The sequence below is a fragment of the Diceros bicornis genome, chromosome 33, assembly GCF_020826845.1.
Source record: "Diceros bicornis minor isolate mBicDic1 chromosome 33, mDicBic1.mat.cur, whole genome shotgun sequence".
Taxonomy (NCBI): Eukaryota; Metazoa; Chordata; class Mammalia; order Perissodactyla; family Rhinocerotidae; genus Diceros; species Diceros bicornis.
This window is the reverse complement of record NC_080772.1, coordinates 9,710,303-9,729,763: the sequence shown is the minus strand read 5'-3', so window position 1 is coordinate 9,729,763 and position 19,461 is coordinate 9,710,303. Positions and strand designations below refer to the sequence as shown.

The following is a 19,461-nucleotide window of genomic DNA, read 5'->3' as shown; positions in this document are numbered from 1 at the left end:
GCAGAAAATTTCCAACCTGCTCATTTTATGAAACACTGGTCGCCAAGAACATTAAAAGTAATTCAGTTCATTCTTCTTCTCTTGCTGGGGTTTATTTCATCTTTTTTAACTTTGCCCCACAGGTTTGGTATAAAGAAGCCTTAATAATTTTCATTATTCCCCACTAGCTCACTTTGTTCTTTTGAAGACTTTAAATAAACTCTGCAAAGAGGGGCTCCACTCTTCTATTTGCTCCACTGTGAGGACACCTTCCCATTGGTATAAATACATGAGACATTTTTTAAATGATGATACATCATCACTGACTCAGTTGGTTGTTCTAACCCCAGATTCCTTCCTATGTCTGTTCAGTGGTGAATCCATTACTACTCAGGTAGGATATTAACTCAAATCACAGTTCTAATGCCCTCTTTGGCTTAGGTTCTTCTCATCTGTTTATCGTTGGTTGAGCCAGGAAGTGCAACTAGATAACGACTTAGCACAAGCTGTGCAGCTAGGAGCCCTCTCCTTGCTGCATCCGGCTCAGCCTCAGAAAGATCTCAAGTGGTCGATCTAGGATGGAGCAGTGGTTCTATGGCCTACAGTTCTTACAGGCTCAGCCAGGAGTCCAAACTATCAGTCAATGGGGTTTATTTAAGTGTAGGCCCCATGTTCTTTCTGAATCGACGTGAAAAATATTGATACATGACATCCCCAGCTCCACCCCCATCCCCACAGAAAGCAAGAGTGACACACCACTTCTGCCCACACCCAGTCTTAAGCTACCATATTCGGGGACTATTAGTCCAGGGAAATCACCAGAAGTGGTTCCAGTTAGGCCACAACGGGTACCAAAAAAGGATCCTGCATGAGCCCAAGAGCGAGCACAAGGACTGATGCTGAGATTAAACAGCTCCTTTTATGTTCAAGTCAATGTCAAAACACTTCTGCTTATACCAACTTCATCAAGACAAGAGAAAACTGGGGTTTTTACTTAAAGAGCCACCTGACACCGCAGTGATGAAAGGAAGGAGAAGGATCCTAATACATTTTCCTTTTTAAAGTCAAAGTCTTATCCATTTTTCTTTTAACTTCTTTTTAGAGAGCTATCACTCAGAAATGGAAACAGCCGGATATAGGAGACTTCAGTCATGGCGTGCCCACGTGCTGAACAAAAGCGTTGGCTGTAGAGTTGACACTGCTTCCCAGGGAATAAACCGGTTTCCCTCAGGCATCTTGGACACGTTGCTGCAAAGGCCACAGAGAAAAGCGAAGGGCAATGAGCTGGAGATGGATGGCTGTGGGACTCACCTGATCCGGACTTCTCTGCCTACGGTCCTACCTTCTGCTAGCAGTAACCTATTAACTACAACCCTAACAACTTTTCAAAGTCCATGGTTCTGCAGCAGCATTTTAAGATCAAGAGTTATGAGAAGGTAAGCTATCTAAGAGTTACTGCTTCATGGGAAGAAAAAACACAAGCTAAATAAGTATTTAGCAAAAGAAAAATGTGAGATAGATACTGAAGAAAGGCTTAATCCAATCATGATTCAGTCTTAGCTATAAAACACACCATTTGCTTTGCTTTGCCAGAAGAGGAAAATTAGTCTTTCCCAACAAACAGTGACAACTATAATAGATATAAACTGGGTTGCCAGCTTAAATTAATGCGGATAAATTCAACTGGCTTAATCCTGATCATGCTTTAAATATTTGATTTAATGTTTAAATTTTCAGTTCAATTTCAATGAATTTTTTTTCTCTTCGTCTTTTCAAGCTGTGATTATAGTAAAAATTACACCAAATTGTCAGAATTGGGGGCTGTCTCTTGTTTGGGCTATACTCACTGGTTTTTAGCGTCTAGGCTTTTGTCTCCTCCAGGCAGAGGGACTTTGCATTAGATTCGTGTAGTGGTAGAGCTGGGCTGGAGAGCCAGACTCCCTGGGGACAAGTTCCAGCTCCACCTCTCAGAGCGACATGACACGGGGCAGGTTAATTAACCTCTGTTTATCTGCAAAAAGGGGATGATAACTGTATCGATTTCATAAGGTTGTTGTGAGGATTAAATGAATAAATACTTAGCAAGTGTTTAGAATAAAGAATGACACATAGTGTGTGCTCGATAAGTGTTTCATGCATATTTATCATTAAATTCTCAGGAGCAATTGTATTCCTGTGTGTACACTTAAAGTTAATGTATAAAGTCAACTTGATAAACTAAAGTCAAGGACATTACCTTCCACATATTATAATCATGATTTTTGAAAAACAACCTTTCAAAGTTAAAGAAAACACATCAACTTGGGAGTCAAGCTGGCTCAGGTTCCATTTACTTAGTAGATAAAGGAGCAAATTATTTATCATCTCTGAACCTTGGTTTCTTTATCAATAACAAGAATATCAATAACACACCTTGTAATGAGTCAGTCACCTAACAGAGGACATGCATTCAATAAATGATTGCTATTTTTATTCTATTTTCTGTGGAAGATAATTATTGCCTGACACAAAAGTAAAACAAGTAATAACTGTGCTAGCATCATTATAAAATTCTTCCACTTAAGACAGAAATTTGCTTTCTCTTCTGTGCCAAAACTAATCATTTCCAGCTCCTTTTTCTCCTTGGTCCTCATACATCAGTCTTTCGTCTGAAGAAAACGATTTCAGATTGGCTCATCATTAGGTAGTCTTCAGTAAGTAAGACTGCCTGGATTTGAGGGTCTAAGAGCCAGAAAGTTCCTTTGGCTCCCTATAGAGACTAAGCAATGCATGGAAAACTTAAGGCATCCTGGTGTGTGTTTCTCCTTTGTCCACCGTTCATCCAAACATTCCTTCCCTTTTAGCAACACGCTGTGCTTCTAACCTTTAACAAACATTTCACAATGCAGTGCTGGCTCACGCCCAAGCATGCGTCCAAGCTCAGACTACCGTAGCCTTTGCAGAATCTTTTCAGTAACTTCCATATAATTGCACAGAATAAGCTCCCTAAAGACTACAATGGCCAAAAAATGATTATTTTAGCAAAAAGAAAAGCAAATATTAAATATTGGTTAAACCTCTATTATGTTTCAAGTACGTCCACATAAATAATCACAGCTAAACTTCAAAAGACCTTCTATTATTAATCGTCACGTAACAGATGGCCACAGAGGAATGACTAGTTTTAAGTGACTTGCCCGAGATTATACCTCCAACAGTGAGAATCCATACCTACAAATGTGGAGACAGGTCATGTGACCAGGTCCTCTGTCCATCATTCCCAAATGATGTTGCCTCTCACAAAGAAGAGAATGACTGAGAAGCACTGGCTCAAATGACCATATTTCACTTGATGCCTGTGAGAGCCCCTGAGAAGCTATGATCATGTCCACTCTCTATGTGGGGGAGAGCAGAGACCACTCCCCAAAAGTCAACCTGGGAGTTAAAACCTGGGAGGCAGCAGGGAGGGGTGTGCAGCAGAATTCAGGAGGACAGAATGCCCACAGTTTACCCTGGGAATTTAAAATTCAGCTTCCCAGGATTCCCTCCCAAATAACTGTCATTCCACTGTGAATAACACTGCCCTTTCCCATCTGGGAGGATTCTCATGGAGAGGACCTTTATTTTTTTTTAAGTAGAAGATCTAAAAGAGAAAAGCTACTTTGAGTATCCTTCTTGATAAAAGACAGAATAAAGTTTTTCCCTCCAACAATATTATGCTTTATAGAAATTGTGTTGTAAATTACACCTCGAAATTCTGCAAAGTTAAATCAATAAAATTGGAAACAGTTTAGTCTGGGAAACATCAAAAGCCAGGCACAAAATATCATTAAAAACAGTTGCCTGGAATCTATAGCGACAAAAAGTAAATCAGAGGCTGCCGAGGCAAGAGGAGCGGGGGTTGGGGAAATGGAAGTGACTGCTAATGGGTACAGGGCTTCTTTTGGGTGTGATGAAAATGTTGTCAAATTGATTGTAGTGATGGTGGCACAACTCTGTGAATGTACTAAAAACCACTGAATTTTATACTTTAAATGGGTAAATTATATGGTAGGTGAATTATATCTCAATAAAGTCATACTGTAAAAAAGGTCACATACAGTATGATTCTATTTATATTACATTCTGGAAAAGGCAAAACTGTAGCCCTGGTGGTCTAGTGGTTAAGACTTGGCGCTCTCACCACTGTGGTCCAGGTTCATTTCCCAGTCAGGGAACCACACCACCCATCTGTCGGTTGTCAGACTGTGGCAGCTGTGTGTTGCTGAAAGCTGTGCCACCAGTATTTCAAACACCAGCAAGGTCACCCATGGTGGACAGGTTTCAGCGGAGCTTCCAGACTAGGAAGAAGGACCTGGCCACCCACTTCTGAAAAAATTGGCCATGAAAGCCCTGTGAATAGCAGCGGAGCATCGTCTGATATAGCGCTGGGAGGTGAGAGGATGGCGCAAAAAGACCAGGCAGGGTTCCGCTCTGCTGTCCACAGGGTCACTAGGAGTCGGAATTGTCTCCACAGCACTAACAAGAAATAGTGACAGAGGACAGACCAGCAGTTGCCAGAGGTTAGGGGTGGGGATACCACAAGGCAGCTTTCTGGGGAGTGATAGAACAGTTCTACAGCCTTATTAAGAGGACGGTTAAGTGAATCTATTCAAAGCCATAGAATTATATAGCAAAATTTTAAAAGTTGATTTTAAAAAAGTTTCTTAAAATCAAAGTTATTTTCATTTAAATTTTTTTACTCTTTTCAAAAGAAAAGATTGTGTACTAATCTTAAAAAGTTATTCTGGTTGCTTAGAGTGCTGTATCCCTTTACTAAAGGGATTTTGAAATATTTCAGAGTACATATTAAGTAGCAGGTTTCCCATTAAACTAGGAGAGAAACCAAGGTAGAACAGGCAAATTTCAGAGTGAGACAGAGGGGACTGCCAGCCAAACTGTTGTTAGAACTCTGGGGGCCTCTGCACCCAAGGCCCTTGAGAACACCACAGGGAAAGTCAGAGGTCTGCTCAGCATCTGAAAAGCTGGTTCCTGATCTCAAGGTGTTTTTAAATTTAATAAGACTTCAAGCATCATGTAATTTATTATTAGAGGAGGGAAAAGTACCTTTTAAGATACAACAGAGAAAACTTTACTTTCCTTAATCTAAAATCTGAATTTCATTTACATGGCATGATAAGAGGCTCATGAATCAAAACTCGAATGTACTAGTGTTTGCTCCTCGTCTCCATGTCAGGAGGAAGGAGGCCAAGACTGCCACGAGGTCACTCAGAGGATGCAGTGGATGCAGAGCCGCCATGAAGTCAGCTCTGGGTCAGGGGTGCAGTTCTCCAGGCAGCTCATCCCACTGCGGGCACTTCACTGCAACAAGGGCCATTCACCCGAGGGGACGGAGCCTGGGGATGCACCTCTACCAGATTAGACAAGGTTTTTCCTCTCTGTTTCTTTATCTATAAAACTAGTGCTTTTTTTTTCATTTCTGCTTTATTTCTCATGCTTAAGGATCGCCTATTAATAAAAGAAAACGTTTCCCCTTTGCCTTTTGCTTGAACATTTTAAGAAGAATGAATTTGCATCTGATGTGTTCACCAGGTCTCCGTTTCACCCAGGACTGGGAGTGAGGTATGAATGAACCCAGTCAAAACAGGTCAGGGGGTACCATGAACTGGGAGGGGGACGGGCATCCCCCCAAATTAAGAAAAGGCTAGAGGTACTAAAGTTTAACCCAAAACAATAGCCCAAAGTGTGTAATGAGTTAGATTTCTCCAAGGACTCTCAGGTACATTGCCTCATTTAATCCTTGCAACACCTGGATGAGATACACGACAAGCATGTTATTACTGTTTTATGGATCAGGAAAATGAGGCCTGAAGAGCTTAAGGGCCTTCATCAGCTGCCCTAAGACTAGACTCGACAGAGCATGGATTAGAACCCAATTCCTGACTCAACTATGATGTGACACGCTCCTCAGACACCCCGAAGTTCATGAAGTTCACGTCTCTCATAAGCTCCTACATCGTTACTAACGTACAGCCCACGTCCTTCAGCAGGGTAAGGAAGGAATCCAGCTGGTTGCCCATCTTTTCTTGTTTTATTCTAACTTAGGAACGCACTTCACTTGGAAATGACTCTGCTCTGGTCAGTCTCCTTGGCCTAATGCTCTCCTCCCTCCATCCCCAGGATTCACTGTAGCGTCCAGCGGCTGCCAACAGAGGCGAGAAAATGCAGAGATGCCAAGCATCAGAAACTGTGGCCGGAGGCAAGGTAAACCGGGGCGGGGGCTGCAGGCAGTCAAACTGTGGGCTCCATGCCTCCTCTTGGGCTGTGTTTACTCCCGGCCTGGACCTGGACCACCACTGCGACTTTCTTGTTTGTTTGTTTGTTTTGTGAGGAAGATCAGCCCTGAGCTAACATCCAGCGCCAATCCTCCTCTTTTTGCTGAGGAAGGTTGTCCCTGGACTAACATCCGTGCCCATCTTCCTCTACTTTCTACAGGACCCAGCCACAGCATGGCTCGACAAGCGGTGCCTAGGTCCACATCCGGGATCCGAACCTGCGAACCCCGGGCCCCTAAAGCAGAGCGCAAGCACTTAACCGCTATGCCACTGGGCTGGCCCTCCACTGCGACTTTTTCACAGGAAGATGGGCACCTCGGTACTCCGCTGCCTGTGTGTGTTCTTCATTCTTCACATGAAACAGAAATTTATACTCCTCATTCTACTTTTTAAAATATTTTAACTTCCTGAGAATATATGGAACAATTCTGCTATTGAGAACTAATGGATGTGCATGCATATTTATGACCAGTGAGTATGAAAAAATGTTTTCTGAATGATGAATAAATGAAGCATTACTTCATGGGTCAATAAATTCCACAGGTCAAACTCTGGCGTTCTCTCACCCCCAACAAAAATAAATGTCAAAACTACATGAGGCAGAACAAACAGTCAGTAATAAGGGTCCTGTGTTCCTTCACATCAGAAAAATGAGTCCTATTTTACTGAAGAATATCAGAACTGAATTCACAAAGCCAGTTAGTACTTTGCACAGACTGGCTCTGTGTCCTATAGCAGAATGCTTGATTACATCTGGGTCACTGGAAACCACCCTATCACACTCACATTTATAAATTTGCATTTATAAATTTACTTACCATGCAGAGATGGGTAGAAAAACAAGCTATATATGGCTAGAGCCATCTAATTTTACTAATGGTTGAATAAAAAGGTATTTTAATAAGGCTCTGATCCAACTCACATGTGAGAATTTCAGCACCTGAAGACTGGGTATGAAACACGGCAGGGACTTGCTCTCCAATGAACTACAGGAATTCGACACACAGAGATGCCCGTGCCAGCCAAACCCACAGCTTGAAAATCTGTTTATCTGCCAAACCAAATGGCTTTGTACTGCTGTCCTGCTTTTCAATTTCTTACACGTTACTGTTAAAAAGCCGACATTGGAAACTAAACTAAAACCAGCAGCAGGATGGTAGACGCCTTTGAGGAGGAGCAGTATTGTGTGGGGGGCACACAGGGAGATGCTCGATGTGAGCACTGTTCTGTTTTTGATCTGGGGGTGGTCACATGAGCGCCTGCTTTGAGCTAGACTTGTCTGTTTTTTGTACTTAGCTATGCGTGTTCTACTTAAATTAAAAGAAAAAAATTACTCCCGCATTGGGAAAACTTTTAAAAAAACTCCCCTTCAAGCCTATTAGGAAGAACTCCATTAGAAATATTTGTTCCTGTTATGTAATTTGGAATTGGCCAATACATGGCTAGAAAGAACAGAATTATCCAATCAGAAAGCACCTTTTAGAGCCATATAGTCCAAACTTTTCTAAAAGGTCCAGCAAGAAGATCGCTTAGCCTGTGCTTACAAACTTCTAACGACAGAGAGGGACCACTTTGCACCCCAGCCGGGTCCCCTGCAGGCAGCTTTGATTGTTAGAAAGCTCCTCCTTACTCTCTAATCCACAGTCTCTGCCTTCGTAAAATTCTCCATTATCATTCTTTCTCTCACACACCACAGCCATTCCAATATCTTGTCAGCCATCAATCCACATGGCTCTGTATTAAATGTTCAAGACCCTGTCCCCTCCCCCTCAAAAAAGTGAACACCAGTCTGCTTGGTGGGCAAAGGACAATTTGTCAAACTCATCGAAATATCCTCTAGACCACCCTCATCTATTTGTACACATTTCTGCTTATCAATCAACTTTTTAAAAATCATTTTTTTCATTGTGATAAAATACACATAACAAAATTTACATCTCAACCATTTTTAAGTGTACAATTCAGTGGCATTAAGTACATTCATATTCTTGTGCAATCCTCACTACCATCCATCTCCAGAACTCTTTTCATCTTGTAAAACTGAAACTCTAGACCCATTAAACAATAATGCCCATTTCCCCCTCCCCCTCGCCCCTGACAACCACCATTTTACTTTCTGTCTCTATAAATTTGACTTCTCTAAATACCTCATGTAAGTGGAATCATACAGTATTTGTCCTTTTGTGACTGGCTTATTTCTCTTAACATACCATTCTCAAGGTTCATCCATGTTTTAGCATGTGTCAGAATTTCCTTTCATTTTAGGGCTGCATAATATTCCATTTTATGTATATACATTTTGTTTATCCATTCATCTTCTGATGGACACTTGAGTTGCTTCCACCCCTTGGCTATTGTGAATAACGCTGCTATGATCATAGGTGTACAAATATCTCTTTGAGACCCTGCTTTCAATTCTTTTGTATATATTCCCAGAAGTGGAATTGCTGGATCATATAATAATTCTATGTTTAATTTTTTGAGGAACATTCATTCTGTTTTCCACAGCAGTTGCACCTTTACATTCCCACTAACAGCGCACAAGGGTCACAACTTCTCCATACCCTCACCAACACTTGTTATTTTCTGATGCTTGTTTTTGTTGTTGTTGGGTTTTTTTGATAGTAGCTGTCCTAAGCAACTTTCTTTTGATATTAACAATAACAATGACCGCCATTGGCTATGTGCTTCACACGCGGCTAGCTCTGAATCCATTACATCCTGGAATCCTCACAACCAATCTCTGAGGTTTAGATATGAGGACCCTGAGGCTAGCAAAGCCAGCACCTTGTCCCATGGCTAGAAAGGGACAGATCTGAACTTTGAGCCCCAATGTGCTTTAACCACCTCACACACTGGCTTCTGTCTTACCAGAAATATTGGTTTCTGTGTACTGATTCAGATGCCCAGGGATCTCCTGAGCAAGAAGGTTACTGTCCCACCCACAACCACAGCAAACTAGTCTGTCAGCCTTGTGGTCTGTGAACAGCCGAAAGAGAACAGAGTACAATCAACCCTTCTAGGGCAGGAGCCTCACACTAATGTTTATGTTTCCCCCCAAGCTCCCACTACAATGCCTAACATACAATACTCAATAAATACACATTTTAAAAATAAATTGTGGTTACAGAAGCCCAACTGTCAGCATTAATGCCACACCAGTCTATGCGACTAGAAGAAACAGAGGGGACAACCACATACCGTGTCCATTACATATTGGTAATCAAGATAACTTACAGTATTTTCCTTCCTATTTCTTGACTCTCACATAAGGTTTTTCATTTCTTTTTCCTTCTCTCACTTTCCTTCTCTCCTCCTTCCTCCACTCCTTTTCTGCTTATATCTTAGGACCATCTATGAAACATTACTTTGCTTAACTGATTACTGTCCAACCAAAGCATACTCATCCACAAACCAACCACTGGCAAGAACAGGAGCCCCCCTGTGGATGGGGATGGGGAGACTTCTGCTGCAACTTCAGTGGAGAAGATGGATCCTGAAATAATCTGGGTTCTGTTAGGAAGGGAGGTGGAGGAATAGTGCTGGGTGGGCGGGCAATCAGAAATGTCCCTACATCTTACACTTACAGCCACAGGGAATGGTCCATCTCACAGTGGCTGGCTTCAAATGTGTGAAAACAGTGCCAGACGGCTGAACTAGAACCAACATGCAGAAACTATGCAGCACGACAGAAAAAGCTTTCTAATATCCACAGCTGTCCACAAATGAAATGGGCCCCTTTGGACAACAGGAATCTCCCTGTCGCATGGTTTTTACCACGTGACCTCCATCACCTGCATTAGAATCACCTGGGGCAGATACTGACATCTGAGACCCAATGTTCAAGGGAAAGTGACCACCTGCTGAGGACTGTGTGTAAGACACACCACCAAGATCTCTTCCTTCTATAAGAGTCCATCATTCTAACGTTGGATACCAAGGTGGATAGGTGATGTCAGGAGCCCCGCGGTTGACACTTGACACCAGAGGAAGCAAGTCACTTGTTAAATTGGATTGTGTCCTAATACTTTAGTTAAAGACTTAGGACTACAGCAACAGTGTGACATTTGACAGTCATTGACCAAAGCATTCAGAAATTTTTTTCTACTAGATTCTTGAAAGATTATCCACCTGTAAAAGAATTTATGGAAAATTACAATTAAATCCTCATTTAGTGGTTATCTTAATTTATTTAAAACTTTTAAAATAACTGAAAACCATGAAGTAAAAGATACACAGGCAGTTACGAAATTTAACTTGTTAAAATTTACTTTTTATATACCTTTGGCATCCATTAAATCTGAAACAATTCAAAAAGTCACTGTGGTCCAGAGAGACAAAAACCAAGTCTTGTGGTGCACATTTGATAATACTGATGACCAGCAAGTCTATATTAAAAATTCATTTGAAGCCAGGGATTGCATCCATTACCGTTATTTGTCTGTCACTCCCCAGGTTACAAAGCCTCTCATTATTTAAGGATGCAGTCCATCCCTGTAGCCCAGGCCAGGGGACTCCTCACTTTCTGGAATCCCCAGGCTCTTTCCCCTCTTTGCCTTTCCCCTTCAGGCCTCCACCTGGTGAAGTCCTTCTCCCCCGACCAGACCCCGCTGCAGCGTCTTGTCCTCACTGTCACCCAGAGCACTTTCCTTCTGCTCGCAGAGCACTTTGTACATACATCTAGGACAGCACCGATCACACTCTGTGAAAAGCACGTTTATGTCCCCACGCCCCCACTACCAGGGCATCTTTGAATGCAGAGGCCATCCTACTCACCCCTGTAGCCTCTGGCAATTTCTGGTACCTCCTGAACAGATCAGAAGGTCAACTGACCAAACGCCCAAGCTTCCAGCACACGGCAAACGCCATGCTGGGTAGGATGGTTTATGACTGACTCACCTACTAGACTCTGAACTTCCCTGGGGCTGCGACAGTATATAAACTTTAACTCAGTCTATGTTTGCTGATGGAAGGAATGAACAGGGTTCCTCCCCGCTATGAGGGAAGCACACAGTAGTAAATACAGCTCCCTTTTATTATGTGCCTTCTGTGTACCAGAAACAGTGTTAGGAGATTGCATATTAGCTCCGTTAAACACCACCACAAACCTGAGAAGTGGGTATCATCATCATTTTATCAATGAAGCGATGGTGAGAAGAAGTAACTTGCCCAGAGTCAAGATAGGAACTCAGATCTATCTAGCTTGGAAGCCCATTTTCTTTCTGCCATATTATACTATCTCCCCTCAAATCTGAGTTTAATAATCCCTCATAGGCATTGAATACAGTAAACATTCAATATGCTATGTCTGATTATCCAAGGTAGTTACTTGCACAATTGCCAAAGCCATTTTGACCAAATACGGCCATTCCTAGTGATGACAATGCTTTTAATAAACTAATTTATATATTGGAAGAACAATCGCCAAACTAAGCTGCTGCTTTACAGCATATTCTCCTTTTAAGTCAAATGGAAAATGCTGATAACCCCACAGAAACTTAGATGTCAGCTCCACATTGCTTATTTCTTCAACAGTGTTGCCAGCATCGAGAAGATTGAGACAAATGTTTCGGCAAGGTCATCACCACTTGGGGCAGTTATCAAGTACCTACTCGCTAGTGATCACAAAGTTAAGCCTGCAGATGTCATGTAAAACAGAAGTAATATAAATGTTAAGTTCTGCCTCCAAATTAATCTCTGTGGAAGTCCCTGTGAGTCCCTCGGTTAATCATCCACCTAATCAAAGCAGTAAATGAGTGCTCAGTGCCTCTTCATTATCTGGCAACATCATAAACACCTTATTATGAAAGAGTCTAGGCAAGAAGTTAATTGTGATGGGAAAAAGATTGGCTTCCCACTAAATGGCTCCAATGATTCCCCTTTGTTTACACAGTGACATCCAACATTGAGCTCTGCGGACCAGAGTCCTCCCGCCTATCACCACCTTGCTAGCACACGTTCTCAGCCGCTCAATGACCCCTGTGCAGTCGGGTCCGCGCTTTCTCAGCGCGGCTCCTTCCTGCGTTCACCGGGGCCTCTGCCCTTCAGGATTTCCACCCACATCCCTGTGCCCAGCTCCTGACCCTGTTCCTGATTCACAGTAGGTCCCCAAGAAACGTCTGCTAAACTCAATATTAAAACTAAACATAAGAAGTGGATGCTTCTTTAAGAAAATGTTCTCTGTTTACAACATCCCTAGCGCATTAATTCTTCCAGGGGCAGATCTGCTTACAGTTATATCCACATGAGCGTCATAATGGCCACTTCTGCCCCAAAGTTTCCTGATTGCGCCTATCTTCCCTCTGCAATCACGCTGCCTGCATTTCATTGCTCACTATACTCCTGTTTTAAAAATCATATAACTGATGCCCTTTTTTAAAAAACAAAGATGTATAGAAGAAAAGAATCAGTATTCACCCATCACCCAGAAATAATCACTATTAAAACTTTAGTATAAAAAATAATTATTGATATGCATAGCTTACAGAACGTGTCCCACATAAGAATATTTTATTTCAAAAATGGTATCATATAGTATTACCTACATATTTGTGTTCAGATTTTTAAAACATCTTTCATATTAGTAAGTGTAATTTAATACTATTTTTAAAGGTATCTACAAAGCAGTCCATTGTATGGATGTATCTTAATTTGTATTTGCTTAATAAACCTCCCTGTTGGACAGCCATTGTGGAATTGCTGGGTCTCCTCTGTGCGTTTTAAACTCTGATGGATCTCTCCAAGCTGTTCTCAGGACTGCTCCGCATCACACTCCCTCAACAAGCTGAGAGGCGGGGCTCATTCACCAATTTCTGTTTCCTTTTTCTTTCTTTCATACAGAGAGCTGTGCATTCAGGCACAAGGTAAAATATGTTTCTTGATATGGGTTGTGGTCAAAGAAGTTAGAAAGTCATGGCCCTCTCCCCAAAATTTAACAAGAGGCTATAGCTTAAGTAATTTTAAAAATAGCCTGAACCATTGTAGATAGGATGAAGAAATTATTATACTGCCTGAACATTAAAGATTTTAAAACGTCTACTTAGAGTTTCGTAATGGTTTCCATGATGGGGGATTTCAAAATGGACATATTTCTGTTGCTGATTTAAACATGGCCACCATTGCTTCGCCACAGAAGGCTCTACACTGATGACTAGATTCATTCTTTTTCTTTCTCCTCCTGTCCTTCTCTCAAGGGCAAACTGAAAATGAACAGAGCAGAAGGTAGTAGAAAGAACCCTGAGGAAAAAGCAGTGTTGGGTGGTAGGGAAGGTGGGGCTCAGGCAAATGACCGGGCCTGGGGCCTTCGAAGCAGGAGGAAGTATCACTTCCTCGCAGGCCTCCTCCCTCGGGCTTCCTCTCTCAGGCCTCCCACTACAGTTCTGCTCTCCGTGACACAGCTTCCCCGTGGAAAGCAGAAGTGGTCCTCCCTCTCCAGACGGTCTCTCTGAGACAAGCTTCTCCATTCCCCTCAGCCCCTGGGGGTTAACAATTACAGGAAGAGTGGGGGTACCCGGAAGTCCCAGACACCAAGAAGACATCACTGCTATAGTTCAAGGCAGAATGATTCCAGACCCATCTCTCCAATCTCACTGGGTACTCTCACCAGCGCCTAAAAGTGGGCCCAAAGAAGTCATTACAGCTCCCACCAGATGCTGTACCGATAGAGAGAGGAAGGAGAACTGGAGAGGGGCGTTGGCAAAGAGCTTCCAACCAGCATGGCTTGGGGTCAATAGATAGTAGTAGAGTGACTTTAGATGCTCACAGAAAGGTGGGAGTGAGGGCAGGCCCAGCAGTCTCTGACTTTGTCTGAAGTGTGAACTGTAAAAAGGAAATGAGACAGACTAAGACCCTCTGAGCTACACAAATGGAGACCTCTTCCCAGTGCTCTACAACTCAACAAGAGCAGAGCCTAGACCATTAAGAAACACCCACTCAAATAGATTCTGTAAACTTACCTCTAGTTGTGTAATTTTCTGGAACATCATTTCTATATCTTAGCGTCATGAAAAATGAACACAGTTACAACAAGACTAACCAATAATCTAGTCACATAAATGGTCAGCTCCTATCATGTCAGTCCATGGTTTGAGGGCTTTGTATGATGGTGGGGAAAGAGGTGAAGCGGGGAGCCAGAGAAGGGAGATTGGAAACGTGTTGAGGGTTAATAAAGGACAGTTACATAATCAACACTTTGGAAGAGTGCTAGACAAATGACAACTATATCTTGAAAGTAAATATAACTTTCAAGAAATAGCTTTGTGGCCAATACGGAATGTTGACAGCTTATTCAGGACTAAGGGAAAGTGAAGTCCAGGACGAGGTTGAAGAAGCAGCCCACAAATGAAACAGAGGCTACTCTAGGCCCCTGCAACTTGTCAGCATGGAGGAGCCTTTTTAACACATCATCCCAAGTAATTATTAAAACTTGCTATTCTAAGTTACAGGACAGCACTTCCCGCTAACTTAAGCCAAAGATATCTAAAAGAAGCTCCAAGTCTTTAAACTGGCCTGTTTCAAAAATTCTAATGCTTCAATTGGCAGATTTCCATACTACTTTCTACACTTGGGCTTCTCCCCCAAATGGGAACTTACTCAAAATCAATTTTAGAAATGATGATAGAGTGAACTCAACGTTTCACAATTTAAGTATCAGGAAACTAGGCAGCTGTAAGAAATCTTTCAATATTTCTGACCGAAAAAAACAAACAAACAAACAACTTCCTCTTCCATGTCCCTCTCTTCATGACTAATCTTACAAGATGGGAGGCGTCACCTTGGCAGTTATCAGAACTGCCCCCTTCCCAAACAGGAGGCGGTGCTGAAAGGCACAAAACTCATCTCCTTAATACAGCATAAGTGCCCTGCTTCATGGTACATCTCTCATGCGTCCTGAGCAGCTAGCCACTTAGTTTAGACAATTCTCAAGTAATAGAAGAACATTACCTTGTGAATCTCTGCTTTACAAATATTCATTAAATAAAAACCTAATTTCTTTGCTTTTAAGTAATTGAGTGCCTGCTATAGCTCCAAAGGCAGAAAAGTGGGAAATGCTCTAAAGTTGAGCCAGAACACATACTACCCTGCCCAACAGCCACTTAACCAGGCCTGTGACCCTGGACATGACATCAACCCTCTTTTTCTGTAACTGATGCTGCCTACCCTGGGAGACCATGGGAGGTTCGAATGAAACCAGAGTTCAGGAAGGCTTCAGAGCCCTGCATAAGTGAAGGGTGTTAGCACCATCATCACCAGGAAGAGCTCTGGAGAGGTCTGAGGCCTTCTCTACCATCAATGTGTCACTCATCAATGTTCCAACTAATGACTGTGGTGACCTTCCATGTAAATACTATCCATGTCTCAGGCCATGGAGGTCACTGAGATCAGCAGTGTGAGTGAGCTGTAACAATGTTCCATGCTGTGGACATGTACACACTGTATTCTCATTTATACAGATTTAAAATCAGTATGGGTTTGTTTATGGATAATATAGTTTAATTCTGTTAAATTATAACCCCATATATTCATTTCAACCAACTGGCATCTCAGATGTTTTGGTGATTTATTTTTGAACACAAATACGGTAGAACTAAAAAGCTTTGAAAGTCATTGATTCACAAAACTGCCGGACCACTTGTCTGCTGAAAGAATGCCATTGGATGAGGGGTGGAGATCACAAATTCTCCACATACCTGTGCAACACCAATGACTTTAAGATAAAGTGGGTCTTTGTGATTTGGCAAACTACTTTTGCCAAATCTTACCACTCCAAATCAAGACCTGTCTCCCAGTGATACAGCACAGTAACCAGGGCTGAACGGAGATGCCCACTTAGAACACTACAGCTGGGATAACCTGAGAGGCCAAAAAGTCCCTCACATCCCCATTTTAGACACCAGGACAGAGAGGGCCAGTAGGCTGCAAATGCCTTAGGGACCAGCCCTGTTCCTCGGCCTTGCACAGCACCAGGCTCAGAGCAGACTTGCATTCCTTCTTCTAAGTAATCTCCACTATGGGACAGGCACCAGGGCTAGCATTTTGGACCAGACAGACAAAGCTGTTCTCAAGGAGCCTTCACTGTAGTGGTGAATATAGACTATACACATGCAGACAAACCAAAATATAACTCTAGTTACTGCTATGAAGGAAATGTTGGCTGAATAAATGGCCTAAGTAACTCATCCTAAATCACAGCTCTGGTAAATGGCAGAAGAGCCCCACAACAGGCTTCTGGTTCCTCCTTTCTCTTTCCCGACATCAGCTGCCCTCTCCTCTTCACTCAGGAAGCAGGTTAGCCCACTCTGCATCCAAACAGGCCCAGTCATCAAAAGCCTCTTGTAATCAAAGTAAATTTCTTCAGGCCTCAAGACGTTTACCTCCTTATTCCCAAATAAGAAGCAGAGACAACAGAATCCCACCCTTTTCCAGCGCACTGCCCTTCTCAGGAAGGACTTGCAGTACTTAGTTAAATTACAACTCCCTATATTCTCCTGTCCTCTCTCAGTGCCTGCTCCAGTCCACACTGCTTTAGGTGTTGCCTGCACAGAGAGAACACCTCTGCCCTCCTGAACCCTGCAGCCGGCTGGGGGTGGCCAGCAAATCAAAAGTCAGTCAGAGGTGCTTACTGGCTAGTTCTCAGGGTGAGTGAGACTCCTGGGCCCTGCTTTGGGACAGCAAATCCCTGGTGTATTTATTAAGCAGATTTACTAGTAAGGCCAGGTGGCTAAATCGGACATGTAGTCTTAGGTTTATAATCAACACATTACAAAGAACCAGGGAGCCTCGTTTTTATGGACAGAGTTATTTGCGATCAATAATAATAACAGCACTGTTTATGAAATGCCTAGTATGTGCTTGGGGCCTTACGTGCAATAAATAGCTCAGGAGGTAGATATATTCTCCAAGAGATGAGGAAACCCAAAGAGCGAATTTCAATAACAGGACCAAGTTCACACACGGTTAGGAAATTGCAAGGCCTGGATTCAATTCGAGTTTCTGAGATGGCAAAGAAGTTGGGTGGATTGGGCTTAATTAAGACAGACCCATACTCACACGGGCATACAAACAAAGGAAGACACAACCACACAGCCACGCCGGCTATTAGAAGGAACATTACAAACGCACAGCATCCAGCAGACGCCGCGGTCGCCAGGATAACGCAGAACAGTGCAAACTGTCGCTGACACCCTTCCCCCAAGGCGAAGGAAAGGCAACCCCTGAATTCTTAAAATAACTCTCGCTTCCTCTCCGCCGGCGGCAGAGGCACCGGACTGCTCCTCTGCAGGCCGAGAGGCGCCGGGCTCAGCGGGAGGGTGAGCACCACGCTCCGCCGCAGCCCCTCGACGTCACGCCGCTGCCCGGCGCGACCGAGGAGGGCAGCTGCCCGCGGGCCTGCAGGAGGGCCCGCGCCGGGCCCCATCCCTCACTTCTGGGGACCCAGAGCCCAGCGGGGAGACCAGGCTGCGCGACCCGAGGAGTCCCCGCCAGGATCCCCGCCGCGCGCCCGCTCCGCGCGGAGAGGGGCTTCCCCGCGGCGCGCCGGGAGTGGCCCGAGCGGGGACAGCATCCGGCCGGCGGCTCCGCGCCAGAGGGACCCGCGGCGCGCCCGCCTCCGCGCCCGCACTCCCACCACGCCCCTGTGCGCTCCGCGGGAAAGACACCTGCGGAGCCGCCCGCCCCCGCCTTCTCGCTCCGGGGCCGGGTCACCCACGGGCTGAGGGCATCGGGGTGCCCTCGCCGCCGGGACCGGCGCCCGTGCGGCCAGGAAGCGGCGCGCGCCCCCCGCCCCCGCGGCCCGTGCCGACCCCCGCTCCCCGTGCCGACCCCGGCTCCCCGGCCCAGGGCCGGCCCCGCGCCCCGGACTCCGGCCAGTGGCACAGCCGCGGCTTCCGCCCGGTCTGCCCGGCGCCCGCGCCCACCCCCGGCCTCGCGCGCGGGACTCACCAGCTCGCGGTGAAAGTTGCGGGGCGGCGGCGCTCCACGGTGACTCGAGTTCAGAGCCGGGGGCGCGACGGGGCGGCCCAGCGGGCCCCGCGTGGGGAGGGGCTGCGGGCCGGGAACGGAGGACGCCCGGCGAGGGGCTGCGGGCGCGGGGCCCGGGGTGGCGCGGCCGCCCCGCCTGCCGCGGGCTGGAGGCTGCAGCGCGTCGGGCCCCGAGGCGCCACGGCCGGGAGCGAGCGGCGGGCGGCCCGGAGCGGCGGGAGAGGAACTGACTGTCGCTGGGCTCGGCCGAGAGGTCCCAGCTACTTCCTGGTGCTCGGATTTGCATACTGCACCCGGAGGGCGGGGAAGTGACCGTTTGGCCTCTGCCCAAGGTTTGGGTCTTTCATGTGGCCGTCGCGCAGAGCCTTGAAGGCAGAGAAACCTGGTGTCCCAGTGTGCAGCTTGGCAGAGTGGAGCCTCCTCGGGCCCAGCATTCTCAGGTAGAGACGGACAGAAGCATCTTCCAGGGAAATACTCTGAAGCCTTGACGGTCGTAGCACATCGACGAAACCTCTCGCGTCTCCTTGCCTTGCCTTCCAGCCTACTCCCCAAGGTGTTAGGAAGTGTTGTGCCCCTGGCAGCGGAGGGGGCGCGCTCTGATCCCCCCAACATTTGGAGTTTTCTAGAGAGAGAATGAGATGTGCCGAGTTTATGCTCAGGGTCTCATTGTGTTCTTAATCAGTACAGAGTAAGCTCCTGAAGGGTGTACGAGGATGTTCAGGGTATTGATGGCGGTGGTGGCTGTGGAATTAAATAGCCTGGCAATTTACTCAGTTCCTCAAAACTTCTGTTTCCTCCCGGGAAACTGGAGATAAGGATGGCTAGCTCGCGGGGTTACTGGGAGGATGACATGTCTTCTGTAAAGGGCTCACACTGTGCCCGGTACACAGTCATGGGCCCTGTTATTCTGTCATTCCTACAATCTCTGCATCCCCACATGTTGCCCAGAGCTTGACACATAGCAGGTGCCTAATCAGTGTCTGTTGAAAGAGTAAGCTGCATCTTCAAGCTCATATTCCTACTCAGTAAATGCCACTTACAAATCCAGGATGTAATGTTAGTCTCAGCCACTGTGGATGCCCACTTGTTCTAAGCAGGATTCTACTCACTGGGATGCCAACGCTGCCCTACACTGTAGAATTTACGAGGAAATAAACAGCATCCTGTAGGAGGTTTGGTCTTTGTGTTA

The 19,461-nt window shown here is 45.1% G+C and overlaps 1 protein-coding gene across 2 annotated transcripts in view; it reads right to left on the bottom strand.

The window, feature by feature from the left end:
- The window catches only part of LYN (LYN proto-oncogene, Src family tyrosine kinase), a 113,771-nt gene extending 95,349 nt beyond the window's left edge, over positions 1–18,422 (bottom strand). The window contains exon 1 of one of the 2 annotated variants that reach the window (XM_058528722.1): positions 18,234–18,422. The gene's annotated coding sequence lies outside the window, so the exon portion shown is untranslated. The remainder of the gene's footprint in view (positions 1–18,233) is intronic. The other variant, XM_058528724.1, reaches the window with a different exon arrangement.
- Between the last annotated feature and the right edge of the window lie 1,039 nt (positions 18,423–19,461).